Below are 17,874 nucleotides of genomic sequence, written 5' to 3' on the forward strand. Positions count from 1 at the left end.
TGGGACTTTTTATGTGGTTTGGCATTTTCCATAACAGAGTCATATTAATTTTAGGTTTGTGTCTTGATACCTTGATGTGAAATGTCAACAAGAATTCTGGTCTTTGTTCCTGCAACAAAAACTTAGAGAAGAATTATCAGCGAGAATGGCCGTATCTCCAGTGAATGGACCCCAGGTCAGTGTCCTGTCTGCATTACTTTGAAAATTGCTTTTATATTTGAAACCATGTGAGCTTTTCATTCTCTGCCTTGGGATAATGTCATCAAAAGTATTTATTTCTTATGATTGTCTTTCTTTTACTTCCCTTATAAACAAGATGTATTTTTCATGGTATTAAAACCTGCAAAACTGAAAGGGATTTCATTGTGAATGATGATCCAAGAAATATAATGATGCCTAGATGAACTTTTTTTTTTTTTTTTTTTTTTTTTTTACTGAAATGGGAAGATCTCATTTCCTACATAGGTTGCATTTCAGGGATGATCAAGTTTGAGAATCAGGGTTTTGGAAATGTCCATGCAAATTCATGTCACTTTTTGCTGTTATCACTTATTTATATATGGAAAATTAAAATTAGAAGAAACTTGCTCTGTTGAGTCCTAAGTATTCTTTCAGCACCATAGCAAGCTCAAATGATGGACGGGGTGTGTGCCTTGCTCTTGTCATGAAACTGATGTATCTGTGAGGAGATGCAGATTGCAGTATACTGGTTTCTCTCTTTGGTATTTGATATCAGGCAGTGATAATGTGTATGTTTTTTGTTTGTTTTTGTTCTTTTCTTGTTTTGCTTTGTTTGTGTTGAGTCCTGAAATCTATTTGTCCTAGTTTAGTTGCTACTAATATCTTTCTTTTGAAACCAGTTTTTAGTGGTAAGTTCTCAATAGACAAAAAAGTACTTTCTCTTTGTATATCGTTTATTTTTCCAAGAGGATACCATCGTGAAAGCACAGTCTGTCTGACCTCTATCTTATATTATGTAGACTATATCGGAAATAATTCTCTAGAGAGTATTTACTTGTTGCTCTGCATAAGCCATCAATTTTCAAGTGTAAATGAGTTCTCTCTTTAATGACTTTGTTCTCTTCTCTACTTTTTGAAGTAGTTGTCCAACTTATGTTTTTCCTTTCTCTGAAGCTACTGTATTGCATAGATAGAGATGTTGAAGAGAAGTTGATATAGATTTCCATTTCTGTCTCTAAATATATATATTATATATATATGTATATATACACATTACTTAACTATACAGATGTCTATCTTCATGGTATATGTATGTCATATGCCTTCACAATAGCCATGAAGCTCTGAGTTTGTCATCAATCATTTAATAGTAGAGTCAGGAACATTATTCACCTGGCATTTATGTAGTGAGACTTAAACTGGGTATCTCTGCAAGAAAAACATGTGCCTTTTACCACAGAGCCATCTCACCAGCCCCCAAGTTTACATTCATGTTGAAGATTTTTGGAGGAACTGGTAGACAACATTGTGTTTTCTAATTTCTGAAAAATAAAAGAATCATAAATGATACTTGTCTATTCAGGGTAAAATCCTCTTAGATGATTGAGCTCAGATACTGAAGAAAAGAATAGAGTAAAATTACAAGATTCAAATTTTCAATTAAGCAAAACTCATGAGCATTAATATATTCAAAATCAATAAAGAGTATTATTCTCACAAACCTTAATACATTCGTTGTGACGACAGATCATCTTTTTACTTAATCTCAATGTATTGTCACATTGTTTATATAATTTTTATATCTATTGTATAATGAAACCACATATGAATTTTGTGAGATTGTTATTTAACTGTACTGGTTTGTTTACTTTTAGAGAAATTTAGATAATTCTAACATTATCTAGTGTTGATTTCTTCTATTTATCTCATAATTCTCAAAATGTCTCAAAGAATATTTGATTGCATTGGTTGTCTAGTACTTTGGATGTAAGAAGTGTTGTTGCGCTCCTTATAGTTAAAATACCAAAACTATCTGACTTCTAATGCATCAATAAGTTGTGCCTTCCACATTCTACCTCTTTGTTTTACAATAGGTACATCTTGAACCAGCACATTAGCATCCTAACTAAGCATGTTAGAATAGAGTTAGGTGATACCCAGCTGTCGACAGGATTTATCCACTGTCCATATTTGAGCAAAGATGAGAGTTGTTATATTTAGAAGCCCGGTTTGCTCCTTATAACTTGTCATTCTGAGATGAGACACTGTATTTGGTGTTTCAACATACTGTTGATAATGAAAAATCCCTGGATCTAGTCCTCAAATATATTTCTTCTTTTCCCTAAAAGATAATTGTTGGTGAAATTATTTTGCCAGTTTTTGCTTTTTTTTGTTGTTGTTGCTTTTTTTGCTTTTTGAGACAGGGTTTCTCTGTAGCTTTGGAGCCTGTCCTGGAACTCGCTTTGTAGACCAGGCTGGCCTCGAATTCACAGAGATCCACCTGCCTCTGCCTCCCGAGTGCTGGGATTACAGGCGTGCACCACCACCGCATGGCTATTTTGCCATTTTTATAGATATAGAAAATGCAATAAAGAGTATTCTGGAATGTTTCTTTTTATAATCAACTTTCATTTTTGTTTTATGGGTGTGTGTCTATTTGACTGAATGTATGCATTAGTGCTGTCTGTACCTCCTGCCTGTAGAGCTCAGAAGAGCTTTGGATTAGGGGTCTTACTTAGGGATTCACTTGCTGTGAAGAGACACGGTGACCACAGGAAGTTTAATAAAGAAAGACATTTAATTAAAGATGGCTTACAGTTTCAGAGGCTTAGTCCATTATCATGGTGAGAGACATGGCAGCATGCAGACAGGCATGGCGCTGGAGTAGGACCTGAGATCTACGTCTTTTCCCACAGGAAACAGAGGGAACTGAGTCACTGTGAGAGTAGCTTGAGCGTAAGAGACCTCCGAGCCCGCACCCACGGTTACACATCTCCCCCTAAAGGGCCACACATTCTGCAGCAAAGCCACACTTCCTATTAGTGCCACTCCCTTAGTTGCCATTTTCTTTCAGACAGCTATATTATACTCCCTGCCCCCCTTTGGGGCTTGTAGTCATACCATAAGGCAAAATGCACCCATTCTAATTTCAAAAGTTTCCATAGTTTATAACAGCTTCAAATTCATTTAAAAGTCTAAAGTTCAAAGTCTCATCTGAGATTCATGCAATCTCTTAACTGTAATCCCTTGTAAACTCCAATCAAAAAGCCAGTCACATATTTCCAACATATAATGGCACAGGATATACAAATACATAGGGAAGAGAACATAATGAGGAAAACTGGACCAAAGAAAAACTGAAAAATGGCCAAACAAACTCCAAACTCTGCATCCCCCTGTCTGATGTCAAAGGTTTTCATATTTCTAATTCTTTTCAGCTTTGTTGACAGCAACATACTTCTCTTGGGCTGGTTCCATTCCCTGTTAGCACCTCTTTTTGGTAGGTATCCAATGGTTCTGGCATCCCTAAACTCTTGAGGTCTCAAAGCAATTCAGGCTTCACCTTCATAGTTTCACACAATGGCCTCCCTGAGTCTCCATGTAGGGACACCACTGCTACACACCTTGCCTCAGCCACTTTCTCTAGTCATGGAGGAAGATTTCATAATCCTTTTCTTCTATTCTTGCCAGAACCATGTGACAAAAGCTGCCAAGTTCTGTTGCTTGCTGGGACTGGAATATGGTGCCCTTGTTCAATCACATCTTCACCTGTGTTCTGTGTTTTACTTTGTTTCATTTACTACCCAAACTTGACTGTTCTGTAACACTTTCTATAGACCAGGATGTCCTCAAACATAGAGATCCCCTTGCATCTGACTTCACAGTACTGGGAAATGGTTTGCACCACCATACCTGTCTCTAAACTGTTATTTAATTCCTTTTCACAAGTTGGAAACAGCTCAATGGGGTCTTGTCCTGAGGGTATCGCCCTTTATTCCATTTCATTGTGTGTCTCCTTGAACCATGGATTTCACCCCTTTCCACTTCCTAGTGCTCCTTTTCTCCTTAAATTATGTATTTTGATTTATCCTTGCTCAGCTTGCATCTTTTCAGTATAAATCTTCTTTTGGATTAACACCAGTAACCACATAATAGAGTCTATACTAGGCTGTTTTGAGATTTCCTTAGACAATGCAATTAATCCAAAACTCTTAAACCATAGGCAAGCATTCTGGACAAGAGCAAAAAGCAGTCAATTCTTCACCAAAATATCAGGACTGATTGCTAGGCAACACACTAAAATTCTTTGCATCTGAATCCTCCTGAGCCAGGCTCCCATGTTTCAAATCACCCTCATCACTACTGTAATCCATGCTGTTATTTGTATGGCCATTAAGCAGCACTTAAAGCATTCCACTGCTTTCCTAATCCAAGGTAACATGGTTCAAATTCCTCCATACAGAAACATGGTCATGCCTATCACAGTAAGACTACAGTCCCTGGTAACTGCTGCTGTTCAATTGCTATGAAGACACCAGGAACACAGCAACTTTTATAAAGGAAAATATTTAATTGAAGCTTCCTTACAATTTAAGTGTTTTAGTGCATTATCATCATGGCAGGAAACATGGTGGCATGCATGCAGGCATAGTCTTGGAGAAGGAGCTATAGTTCTATACTTTGATCTTCAGGCAAGAGAAAGTGTACTGTCTACCATACCAAACATAGCTTGAACAAAAGAAATCTCAAAGTCTACACCCACAGTGGCACACTTCCTTCTACAAGGCCAGACCTACTCCATCAATGCCACACATCCTAATAATGCCATGGCCATTTTGTTTTAAACAATCACAGATCCCATGGCACTGTAATTAGAATCAGTTACATTATGTCCTGTTAGTGCTGGTACTGAATCAGTGTGCTCTGGAAGAGCAACCAATACTCTTACCTGCTGAACAATTATTTTCATCACCTCTAGAAAACATTTGTCTTGGAATGATGGACATGGATCATTTATGTCACCAAACATTTTTTAATTCTTTAGATCTGTTTTTCCTAAGAAAGCATTTTCTCCAGCAGCACATGGTTAATGAATAATTTTCCATTAGAGGGTCTATGGACATGCAGGGATGTGGCTGTGGACTTCTCCCACGAGGAATGGGAATGTCTAGAGTCTACTTCGAAGGCCTTGTACTTTGATGTGATGTTTGAGAATTACAGCAATCTAGTTTTTTGTTGCTAAGAATTCTCTTCATGAGGAATATCTGCCTTATCCTTGGTATTTGCTTGCTTTTTATTTTTGTAAAGTCTGAACAATCTAGAGACTACCATAAATAGGGGAACCTCTAGTAATAAACATAACTTTTTCACTTTTTTGTTACACTATTCTTTGTTCTCTGAAAGAGCCACCAATACTGTATATACTGTGTGACCTATGCAGCCCTTCTTATCTGTTATTTAATGAAAACTTCTAAGTTAAAAGAAAGTTAAATATTCCGAGCAAAGAAATACATTGCATTATACTTTGTGATTGGAATGAATTGATATTAATATTGGATTAAACTTCACTTATTTCTGAATTTTAAAAAATACAGGGTTTTAAAATAAGAAAAATGGTTCCAATGTGCATTTTGTTTTTGTTTTTTCATTTCATTTATTTATTTTAGAGTTTCTGTCTCTATATTTAGTTTTGGCAGCACAAAGCAGCATGATTTTAACTCTAGCACTAGCGAGACTGAGGTAAATGGATATGGTGTATTCCTGGCCAGCCTGGGATACAGTGTGTTCCAAGCTGGTGAAGTCTGTACAGTGTGACTTTCTCTAAAATATAAACAGTAGGAAAATAGAGAACTCATCTACATATGGTTCTTCCAAGAACTCCTTTCTCAAAATTTATTACTGCTCAATCATCTATTTGTAATAGTTTCTGAAGGGTTTACAGTTTATATAAGAATGAGGCCACTATCAGTCCTCAGATTTTGATAGAGATTAGATTGTTTCTGAGTATGCATATAATAATAATGAAACACAAAATGCTTGCCTCTCCTGAGAGCTTTGTTTCTAAGAAATGGTACCTAACTTATGTTACAGAACTTAAGGACACATCAATTATTGAGTCTGTAAACATGCATGTTTCACTTTAAGCCTTATTTGTGTTCATTTTCCAGAGAAATATCGTATATGTGGGAAATATATGAATGTCTTGGATCAAGGACCAAAGCACATTGTCTATCACCCTGTGAATATCCAAGAGAAGTCTTATGAAAATAGTGATATTGGAATAATGGGCCAAAAATTCACCCATTGTTCACCTTATAGCACAAGTAATCTTACAAAGAACTACAACAAGTATGGATGTGGTAACCACAGGGATGCCTCTATTGAATCAACAAACCTAAAGAATCATAAAAGTGGGAACACTGGAGAAGACCCTTGCAAATATAAAGACTATGGGAAATGGTTACATTTGTGTTCCATCATTAGTCAAAGAATTCACACTACAAAGGAACTACACATAAATATAGACTATGGTAAGTCATTTGACCCCAAACATACACTTATGCTGAAACAGAACTCTAGTGTAGAGAAAATACACCAATGTAGGAAATGTGGAAAATGCTTCATGGCCTACTTGAGTCTTAGTAGACAACAGCAAACTCATTCTGGAGAGAAACCCTACAAAAGTAAAGAATGTGGGATGTGCTTTTATCTCTTTTATCAGGTTAAAAACCATTATAAAACCCATAATGGAGAGGGACTTTACAAATATAGTGAATGTGAAAAATGTTTCAGCCAGAAAGACCATCTTAGCACATATCCTAAACTTCATACAGAAGAGAAACCGTTCAAATCTAGTGATTGTGAAAAATCCTTTACATATGTCTCCACACTTAGACAACATCAGAGAATTCATACAGAAGATAAACCTTACAAATGTAGTGAATGTGAGAAATCCTTTGCATATATCTCAAGTCTTAGAAAACATCAGAAAATTCATACAGGAGAGAAACCTTACAGATGTAATGAATGTAAGAAATCCTTTACACAAGCTTCACATCTTAGAAGACATCAGATTATTCATACAGGTCAGAAACCTTACAAATGTAGTGAATGTGAGAAATCCTTTGCATATATCCCAAGTCTTAGAAAACATCAGAGAATTCATACAGGTGAGAAACCTTTCAGATGTAGAGAGTGTGAGAAATCCTTTACACAGGATTCACATCTTAGACGACATCAGAGAATTCATACAGGAAAGAAGCTTTAGAAATGTAGCGAATGTGAACAATCCTTTACACAGGTTTCAAGTCTTCGGAAACATCAGAACATTCATACATGAGGAAAACTAAATGAAGTAAATGAGAGAAATCCTTTACATATGCCTCTCAGAGTACATCAAAGAATTCATGCAGTAGAGAAACTTTATAAATGTAATGATTGTGATAAATCCTTTACACATGCCTCAGAGTACATCAGAATGAGATCTTACAAATGTAGTGAATGTGAGAAACCCATTACATGAAGCTCAAATTGTAGAAAACGAGTTGTCATACAGGATAGAAAATTTTGAGTGTACTGAATGTGCAAAGTATCTATCTTCCTCTTTTAAGAATACTGGAGAAAAGTCATACTGGAGAAAAAAGTATCCATAGTCAATAATGTAGCATCTGCCTTATCAAAAGCTCTGTCCTTAGGGAATCCCTGCACCTCCATACATGATCAACATTACAAGCATGAGAAATTTGTGCAGGCCTTTAAATAATGTGCAAACCTTACAAAACATTGAGAGTTTATACTGGGGAAAAAATTTTAAAATGTGACAATGTAGGAAAATTTTCAATAAAGCATTTTACTTTTTCAACCTCAAAAATAGCGTAAGAATGAAAAATCACGATGCTTGCAGACTGCTATGGTATGGCAAGGGACACATTAAGGTCACAAGAAACAAGAGCAGTTCTTACTAACTGATGTGCCTTTCTTGCTAAAAATGGATTGGTGATCAAAGGCAATGATTAATTTTTTGTACCCAATTTGCCCTCAGCTTTTTAACATGATTTAATAAAATCTGCTGATGAGTGGGTATGCACTCTGAACACTAAAAATAGAGATGACTGGTTGTTTTCATATATAAAAGTCTAGGTTTGTGATTCTTTTAAGATTTTTATAAGGTCACTGCAAGTGTTAGACTGTGAGGGAAAGGTATCCTGACTTGTTGGGAATTCAGACTACACGTACAGCTGTGAAGGGAGGTATCCTGGATACAGGGTCTGGCTGTAACTGAAGCTGGGGTACAGTGGGGCATGGTCTCACCACAGGATGTAGCAGTCCTCCTCTCTGAGAGCCATTACAGCTGAGCTTTGCTCCACCCACCCCCTTCCCCTTAAGGGAGCTTCCCAGCAGAGGTAACCATTTCTTCTTCTCTGCTTCCCTAAGGAAGTGTCCTATCAGAAGTATCTGTTTCTTTTCATCTCCAGCACAAGATGTTACTTCTGCTTCACTCTGCTAAAGGAGAAAGCCCTGCAGAAGTGTAGCAATATATTCTGGCTCCAGCAAAAAGTTGTTGCCAGGAAGTGGTGGCGTACGCCTTTAATCCCAGCACTCGGGAGGCAGAGGCAGGCGGATCTCTGTGAGTTCAAGGCCAACCTGGTCTCCAAAGTGAGTTCCAGGAAAGGCGCAAAGCTACACAGAGAAACCCTGTCAGTTGTTACTTCTGCTCTGCTTCCCCTTAAGGGAGCTTCCCAGCAGAGGTACTCGTTTATTCTCCTGCTCTGCTTTGCTCCCAAGGGAGTGGCCAGTGAAAGATGTTCACCCAAGAAAGTGACTTATTTGGGAAGGAGGAATCTGGGAGAGTGGCTGCTTCTGCTGGGGTGGAGGACAGTTGATAACTGAATAGGCAGAGGGGCTTGTATAGGGCTTCTTATTGATGGAGTTTTTCCAGGGCAATGTTCTGCTTAGAGATTGGGTGGTCCCGTGTTCAGGTGGTCAGGGGAAGATTTGGCTCTGGTTTCAGGGCCAAACTGTGTTTCTCTCACTAGCCCTTCCTCGCCTTCTGGCTCTAGTTTCAGGGCCAGGGCATAAAGTGTTTCTTTCACTGGCTCAGATTTCAGGGCCAGGGTGTATTTAGAACCATTTTTATTCAAATTTTACTTTAGTTATTGATAGCAAACTTTGGTAGACCTTATAAACAAAAGACATTTTTATCCTTTTCTAAATTTTATTTGTCACTTCCAATATGTGTATGTCTGCATATGAAGTTGAGAATAAATTATCTATAAATTCATTCAGGCTGCCCTGCATCTGGACTTGTAATTTTTAATGTCTCTGTGGGAAACACAGGGGAATATTTGTACACATTTTTACTTTACTTTATGTTTGAATCAGTTTGGGATGTTACATATACACATATTTAACACTATATTTAGGAACAGAAGAGTGGGTTTAAAAACAGATATGTGGACCAATGGAACAAAATCAAAGAACCAAACATAGGAATATATAAATTTAACCATTTAATACTGGGCAAAGATGGCAAAAAAAAAAAAAAACCTAAAGAAAAGAATACATTATTTACAAATGATACTAGAACACCTAGCTATCTGCATGAAGAATGAAATCAGAAGACTATTTATCAACCATCGCAAAAATTAGGTCCAGGTAGCCACAAGAACTAAATTTGAAACCGCAAACACTAAAACTTCTGAAAGATAGCATTGGCAAAAGAAAAAAAAATAGCATTGGCAGTACCCTTTAAGATGTAGGTGTAAAATAGACATTCTGAGCAGAACTCCACCTGCCCAGAAAATGAGTCCAACAATTGTAAATTGTGAATTGTCAATTTAGAAAAAGGTGAAACTATATTAGACAACTGCAGCCACTATGTAAATCTGTGTAGAGAGCTATCAAAAAGGTAAAAATGAGTCTACCATATGAACCACCTTTGTCTACCCCACAGATACTTGCATACCCATATTGATAGTGCCATGTTGCTCTATTCTCAATAGCTTGGAAATGGGAAAAACCCTAAATGCTAATTAACTAAGGAATAATCAAAATGTGATAAAAATCACTGTGGAATATTTTTCAGTTGTAAGTAAAATGAAATAATCAACTTTATAGGTAAATGGATGGAAGTGTATTAAATGTAGTTGAATGCAATTACCCCATCCTAGAAAGGCAGAGATCAAATGTTCTTTTGCATCTTCTTCTTCTAGTTCTAAATCTTTAGAGATGAGCACATATCATGGGGTAACTGCAAAAACCAGAGAAGTGAAAAGATGTTTTATGTTATAGGGGTCAGGAACCAATAGACAGGGGAATAGCAGCCTATAAGTGATAAGACTAGAGAAATATGTATGGAGAAGGGTTGGAAATAAATACCAAAGGAGGGAGGATTAATCATATCTAAGTAAGTCAAAATGATTAATACTAAATATTTCCCTTCCCCCAAACATTATAACATATGTAACTCTGAGTATAAATCTACATATATACTTTACAGAACATATTCTAATCTGTGCTTATGTTGCTTCATCCAGAGCTAAGGGTCATCTAATACAAACACCAACATTAGCCATAAGAGGCCCTTTTTTGAGTTTGTGGTCATGGCTTTCCAAGAGACTCCCAAAACATTATAAACTATTGCTACTGCCATGCTTGCACCTCCCTCCAATGGTTGAAATCAAAACCCTAATTCCAAAGACACCATGCAGTTCAGGTGAAGGGACTTGAGGTCTCTGAGCCTGAACTGACCTCAATGTTTCCTTGCTGAAGACATGATTGCGTTATTCCAGATATGACATACAAAGTTCAAAGGAGGAAAGCAATCAAAAGTCCCCCCAGCTATGATTCTTATGAACCTTAAAAACAACCACTGTATCACAATATTCAAAGAGTACAGTAGTGACAAGCTACTAACAACAGTAACTAACAACTCTGTAATTGCACTTGAGATCCTCTAAAGATGAGTAACACTATGTCTAGTATTAATAACTAGCCAACTACCAGGGTTTGTGAAGTCTTTATACTTGAATAAGTACATACACCCTCCAGTTTATTAAAGCAGCAAAATCCCTAACTATACTCTAAAAAGTTTCCTATTCCCATAGAATAATGTATTCCTTCTTATCAAGGAAACTTCACTTCACAACAGATGGAGACCAGTATACCAACCCAATCAAAGTATAGCATTTTGGAATCCAGGTCAAATGGATACATCTACCAAACAATTCCCACACCTGATGCTCAGGGAACATTGCAGGAGATTGTGTAGAAAGATTGTGAGAACCAAGGAGTTATCTCCTTGTAATTTGTAGGCTACACCCATGAAGTCTAACTAAAATGGCTGCTTAATCATGGGGTGAACAAGGAAAACAATAGGCATGCCAGTGTGGATTGGGAAAGACAGGGAGGCCACAACCCCCTAAAAACAACTGTTTCTTGTTCTAAACTTTTCATTTCCAAAAAGACAATAAAGAAACAACCTCGCTCCCACCACCACCAGTTTACCCAATTGATATCATCTATTTCCCCTTCCCAGAGTGATCTATGTGTCCCTCTTAGGGTCCTCTTTGTTACCTAGTTTCTCTAGGGCTGGTTATCCTTTGCTTTACATCTACTATCTACTTATGAATGAGAACATACTGTGTTTGTCTTTCTGGGTCTGGGTTACCTCATTCAGGATGATTTTTTTCTATTTCCATCCATGTGCCTACAAATTTCATGGTGTCAATGGTTTTATTATTTTTTTTTACAGCTGAATGTGCCAATTTTATTAATATATAAAGATCTCCTAGTAATCAAACAATGATAAACAGTAAGTACACAAACAGGGACTCCATTGTGTATATGTACCATACTGTACGGTAAATTGTATCCATTCTTTGATTGAGGGGCATCTAGCTTGTTTCCCAATTCTGGCTATTATGAATAATGTTGCTATGAACATAGTTGAGCAAGTGTCCTTGTGGTATGGTTGAGCATTCCTTGGGTATATGCCCAAGAGTGGTATTGCTGGGTCTTGAGGTAGATTGAATCCCAATTTTCTGAGAAACTGAAATGCTGATTTCCAAAGTGGCTGTACAAAATGAGAACATGAACAGAATGGTCAAGTTGGGGAAGGGATGGAGAGGGGCAGCAATGAAAGAGATCTTGAGAGAGGGGCCATTATGGGATTAGGGAGAAACCAGGGAACCTCCCAGAAATCCACAAGGAAGACCCCACCTAAGACTTCTTGCATTAGTGAAGAGGGTGCATGAACTGGCCTTCTCCTGTAATCAGATTGGTGACTACCTAATTGTCATCATAGAATCTTCATCCAGTAACTGACAGAAGCAAATGCAGAGATACTCAGCCAAGCACTGGGCTGAGCTCTGGATTCCAGTGGAAAAAAGGAGGAGGGATTGTATAAGGAAGGAGTTCAAGATTATGACAGCACTTGTGGAAGCTCATTAGAGTGACAGCTAAGGATCCTGCTTGGGACAGACCTAGGCCCTCTGCATGTTGTATAGCTTGATCTGTTTGTGGGGCCCCTAGCAGTGGGACCAGGATCTGCCCATGGTGCATGAGCTGGCTTTTTGGAGCCTTTCCCTATGGTGGGATGCCTCCCTCAGCCTTGATGCAAGGGGTGGAGCTTGGTCCTGCCTCAACCTGATATGCCATGCTTTGTTGACTTCCATGGGAGGCCTTACCCTTTCTGAGGAGTGGATGGGGAGGTAGAAAGGAGGTGGTGAAAGGGGATGGGAGAAGAGGAAGGAGGGGAAACTGGTTGGTATGTAAAATAAATTTTAAAAATTACTAATAAAAAAGAAATAACCTCCCACTAGAAAGACCATTCCAATTAGTTATCTAATACCAAGGATTAAGTCCTGAAAGTATACATACAAGGAACATTATATAAAGATCTCCTAGTAATCAAACAATGATAAACAGTAAGTAAACAAACAGGGACTTTCCAGAAAAGATGACACAGCAGACTTTTCCAGAGCAGGAAACCATTCAATTTACCATAACAAGAGAAGAACTTGAAATGCTGTGGGGTTAGAACTATCAGACTTCAATGATCATGCACTGTGATGGTACATTATCAGATAATAGTAATAATGACAGCAAAGACTTTTTAAAAAGCCTACTTTTATCAAATGGATACTGGTTGAATACATATGGAACAACTCTAAATAGAGATGAAATGCAGTTGTTTGAAAACACTCAGAATGTGTTGTGAGTGCTGATATTAAGCAGTCACAAAGATATGTTGCCATATAGAAAAGTGACACATATGCTTAGCATACTAATTTGTGTGTGCATATGTGTATGTGTGTGTGAAGGTCTCTGTCAACAAATCTCAAACATTATTCCACCAAAAAGCTCTTGTACTCTTAAAAGTTACCAAGACACAAAGATTATCTTAGAAAGTTCTAGAAAATTCAAATATATACAAACATGCATTCTACTAACTGTCAGGTTGATAATACCACCAAATAGCATGTGGCTTCTGAAAAACTCTCCTGTGTGTCTGAGAGAGAATAAATATGAAATAGGTGAATGGTGTGTTTGTATTACTATGAAAATAAATTTGACCCTTGTGGATTCCTTAAAAGGGTCATGAAGACCCTTTACCTCAGAAGTCTGTGGTCCATACACTAAGGACTGCCAAACTACATCTTGGGGGTTATATCTGCACAGCAGAGTTCTGCATGAGTATTTCTGAGTGGGTAAGTGTAGCAGGAATCGTAAAAGTTCTTATTAATAAAATCAAACCTGAGGCCAGTTATTGGGGTGAATGCTGGAAGATCAGAGAAGCAGAACAAGCCACAGCTTCCTCACCTCACCAGTTCCTCAGCTGGTCTTGTTTCCTCAGACTGGAAGCCTCTGTGTCCTCATCCAAATGGATCTCAGCTGAACTGTGCTAGAAGCCTAAAAGCTTAACCAGCCAAATGCTTCTAGTTTCTGGTCTTTATGCCTTATATACCTTTCTGCTTTCTGCTTTCTGCCATCACTCCCTGGGATTAAAGGCGTGAGTCACCATGCCTGGCTGTTTCCAATGTGGCCTTGAACTCACAGAGATCTGGATGGATTTCTGCCTTCCAAGTAACAGGATTAAAGGTGTGAGTGCCACCATTTTCTGGCCTCTGTATCTAGTGGCTGTTCTGTCTCTCACCCTAGATAAGTTTATTAGGGTGTACAATATTTTGGGGAACATAATACCACCACAGGAAATAATTATTGCCTCTGGAAAATTAAATTTGGAGAACCAAAGAACCCTGCTAGGATAAAGATGTATTTTCCACTATGGAACCTTTGGTAGCATTTCAATTCTATGCCCATGATTGAATTCGTTTTTTTAAAGAAAATTTTTATTCATGTTACATACCAACTGCAGATCTTCCTCTCTTCCCTCCCTCTCAGCCTTCCTCCTCGCAATCCACCCTCCATTCCCTCTTCCAAGAAGGTAAGGCCTCCTATGGGGAGGCAGTAGAGACTCATACTTTCAGTTGAGGCAGGTCCAAGCCCCTCCCCTGCATCAAGCTTGTGCAAGATGTCCCACCATAGGCTCTGGGCTCCAAAAAGCTAGCTCACACACCAGAGATGGATCCTGATCCTACTGCCAGGGAGTCCCTTAAGCAGATCAAGTTACACAACTGTCTTGCTTATGCAGAGGGCCTACCTAGTCCAGTCCCATGGCAGATCCACAGATGTTGGTCTAAAGTTCATGAGTTCCCACTAGCTTGGTTTGGTTGTCTCTGAAGGTTTCCCCATCAACATCTTTATACCCCTTTGTCATAGAATCCCTCTTCTCTCTCTTCAACTGGACTCCTAGAGCTCAGCCTGGTGCTTGGCTGTGGCTCTGTGCATCTGTTTCCATCAGTTACTGGATGAAATTTCTATGATGACAGGGTGGTCGCGACCACCTCGACCAGCAAGGAAGATGCAACACCGAGCTCTTCTTTTTGTAGTTTATTTAGGAACCTTGAACAATCTTCTGACCCCAGGGGGGAGGCCTCCCTCAGCCCTAATAGCCTCTGGGTAGCCAACCCTAAACCGCCATGTGGTCGCAGACAGGTCCAGGTATAGGAAGCAAGCCAGATCCTAAAGCCAAGCCGAATATGGAATTGTTTACCACTGAGAGCGCTCACCATCGGGAAGATGGAAGGCGGAAGCCAGCGCCATCTCTAGGGTGTGGCACGCAGCTCTCTACACGGGGTATTCAATCTGGTTATTGAAATAAGGCAGTTCAGGCACCCTCTCCACTATTGTTAGTATTCTAAGATGAGGATATCTTTGTGGATCCCTGGGAACTTCCCTAGCCCTAGGTTTCTCCCTATCCCATGATGTCACCCTCTAACAAGGTATCTCTTTCATTGCTCTCCCACTCCATCCCTTTTCCAGCTCCACTATCCCATCTCCTCATGCTCTCATCCCCCATCCTCTACCCTCTATTATCCCCTTCACTCCCAGTTTACTCATGGAGATCTCATCCCTTTCTCAGGGGAACCATGCATCCATCTTAGGGTCCTCCTTCTTAGCTCACTTCTCAGGAGCTGTGGGTTGTAATCTGGTTATCCTTTGCTTTACATCTGGTATCCACTTATGAGTGAGTACATACCATGTTTGTCTTCCTGAGTCTGTAGCCCATAAATATTAAAGAGAACAAAAATGTGTATACTAGAGAATTGGGAGTGAATTAAGGGAAGTAGTAAATGATATAATTCTATAATAATTTTAAAACTTTAAAAACATAAATGATTTAATAATGAAAAACAATTTTTAAAAATTCAAGTTAAAAATAATAACAGTGACTGACAGATATCTTAACCCTCCTCAGACTTCAGCTGCAACCCTCCAGCTGCCTCATCCATGTTAAGGTGTTCTGTATATTATAGAATTCTACATATGTAGATCAAGAAAAAGTATCATATGCTAATTTGATTTCATCAGCAAACAATAGATTTCCAGACAGAAATTATCTGTATCAGAGCTTATATATTTAATAAGCCATTCAGAAGACATAAATCAAAGTATAATTTTTCTCAATGGCTTCATGTGTCAGTTAATGATATTGATATTATATATGTATTTTAAGACCTGATCATTGGATGTTAGACAATAAATACTGGTTTCATCCCCAGTAAACACTGAGTCTCCTTTTTTCAGATGGCCTTCCTTGCTCACTTAGGGGTGCAGTCTTGTGAGATTTACCTTTTACACTTGGGGCTATCAGCCAGTGTTGTTATTGTGAACATCTTCTTTAGACAGCCATTTTGTTGAAATTTCAGCGTTTATTTTAATAAAGAGAAATGGAACTTAAGAGATATTTCAGCATTTCAGTGTGAATGCTGCTCTTGGAGCTGAACTTTTGAATTATTTCCACCATGTACGTCAGACAGCACAGAGCTAATTATAATGCCAAGGATTAAATGCATCTGTCCTGTGGAGATGACTGCACTGGTTTTAACATGCACAAATATGCACACACCTTGAGAAACACACATACACACACACACACACACACACACACACACACACACACACCTATAATTTAAAATAAAATAAGTCTTGAAAATATGAGTTATCTCAGTGGTTCTCAAACAATGAGGCATGACCCCTTTGGGGGCTGAATGAATCTTACACAGCAGTCACATATCAGATATCCTGAGTATCAGATATTTACATCCTAATTCATGCAGCTGATACCTTGCTAATTAGTGTTAGTGTGAACAAGATTAATGAAATTGTGAAGTATTCCTGCTTTGTCTTTCATCTAATCACCATATGAATCTATTAGTAATTACAGCTTCAGTTGAGGGCTTATAGTTAGTTCTACTAAGACTGCGGGGTCATAGAGTTATGTGCTTTCCTTTGATTCACTTCCATCATGCCCTATAATACTTACTAAATGTGATGTTTATTCACATGTATCTATCTAGTGCTTAAAGAACAGACAAGTTCAGCTGGGTGGTGGCGGTGGTGGCGCACGCCTTTAATCCCAGCACTCGGGAGGCAGAGGCAGGCAGATCTTTGTGAGTTCGAGGCCAGCCTGGTCTAGAGAGTGAGCTCCAGGAGAGGTGCAAAGCTACACAGAGAAACCCTGTCTCGAAAAGCAAAAATAAATAAATAAAAAGAATAGACAAGTTAACAGCAAAAACAGTACCTTCAATACGCTTGAAGCATTACTTCAAATATTTGAAATGAAACTGAAATGCCACTGGACAAGGAGGGCTGGATGTTTATTTTGTAGGCCAGTCACTGTCTATTTAATATTAAATCACCTCAAAGACTCTAATTTTGCCGCTCAGTAATTTATAGTTTATGTCTACACTGATACACCTCGTGGTAAATTCAGTACAATCTGTAACATTTTTACATGAATTACCATCTTCACTGACAATCTTGGGCAAAAATATTCTAATCTAGTTGCTCTTTATGTAAGTAATTGAAAAATCTTCTGTACATTAAGTATTGGCTTTCAATATTTTTTTAAGGATACAAATAAATAGTTTATTTGCAACAATGAAATAAAATCAATATGATTTCTGGAATGTTTTCATAAACTGTATATATTTATAGAGCATTCGTCAGTAGATACTCAGTCTTAAGTATGTATTACTTCTCATTTCTATACAGAGGATAAGGTGTATCTCTGGAGCTGCAGTGCATAATCAGATATTTACTGAACATTTGAACATTTAATGTTTCTTGGCAATCTATTTTAAGTAGTGATAATTATTGTTTTGGAAATTCTGAATTGTCTTAAAACTTTTAAAATTTTTTTTGAAGAGATCTTTTAAAGGAGAGAATTCTAGAATCAAGCATAAATGTTGCCTATTTACTGCCAACTTAGAGTCATTGAAGTTGAAAACCAGTGCTTAATTGCAGTCTTAGGCATTAACACATTTGTGGGAAGAATAGAAGAGATAA

The 17,874-nt window shown here is 38.1% G+C and overlaps 1 long non-coding RNA gene across 3 annotated transcripts in view; it reads left to right on the top strand.

Annotated features, from left to right (window-relative positions):
- LOC118571695 overlaps positions 1–17,874 on the top strand; it is an 81,561-nt gene that overhangs the window by 9,080 nt on the left and 54,607 nt on the right. For all 3 annotated transcript variants that reach the window (XR_004943378.1, XR_004943379.1, XR_004943380.1), the window contains one exon: positions 55–175. This is a non-coding gene — a long non-coding RNA (uncharacterized LOC118571695). The remainder of the gene's footprint in view (positions 1–54; positions 176–17,874) is intronic.

The sequence above is a fragment of the Onychomys torridus genome, chromosome 21 (genome assembly GCF_903995425.1).
Source record: "Onychomys torridus chromosome 21, mOncTor1.1, whole genome shotgun sequence".
In the NCBI taxonomy this organism is placed as follows: domain Eukaryota; kingdom Metazoa; phylum Chordata; class Mammalia; order Rodentia; family Cricetidae; genus Onychomys; species Onychomys torridus.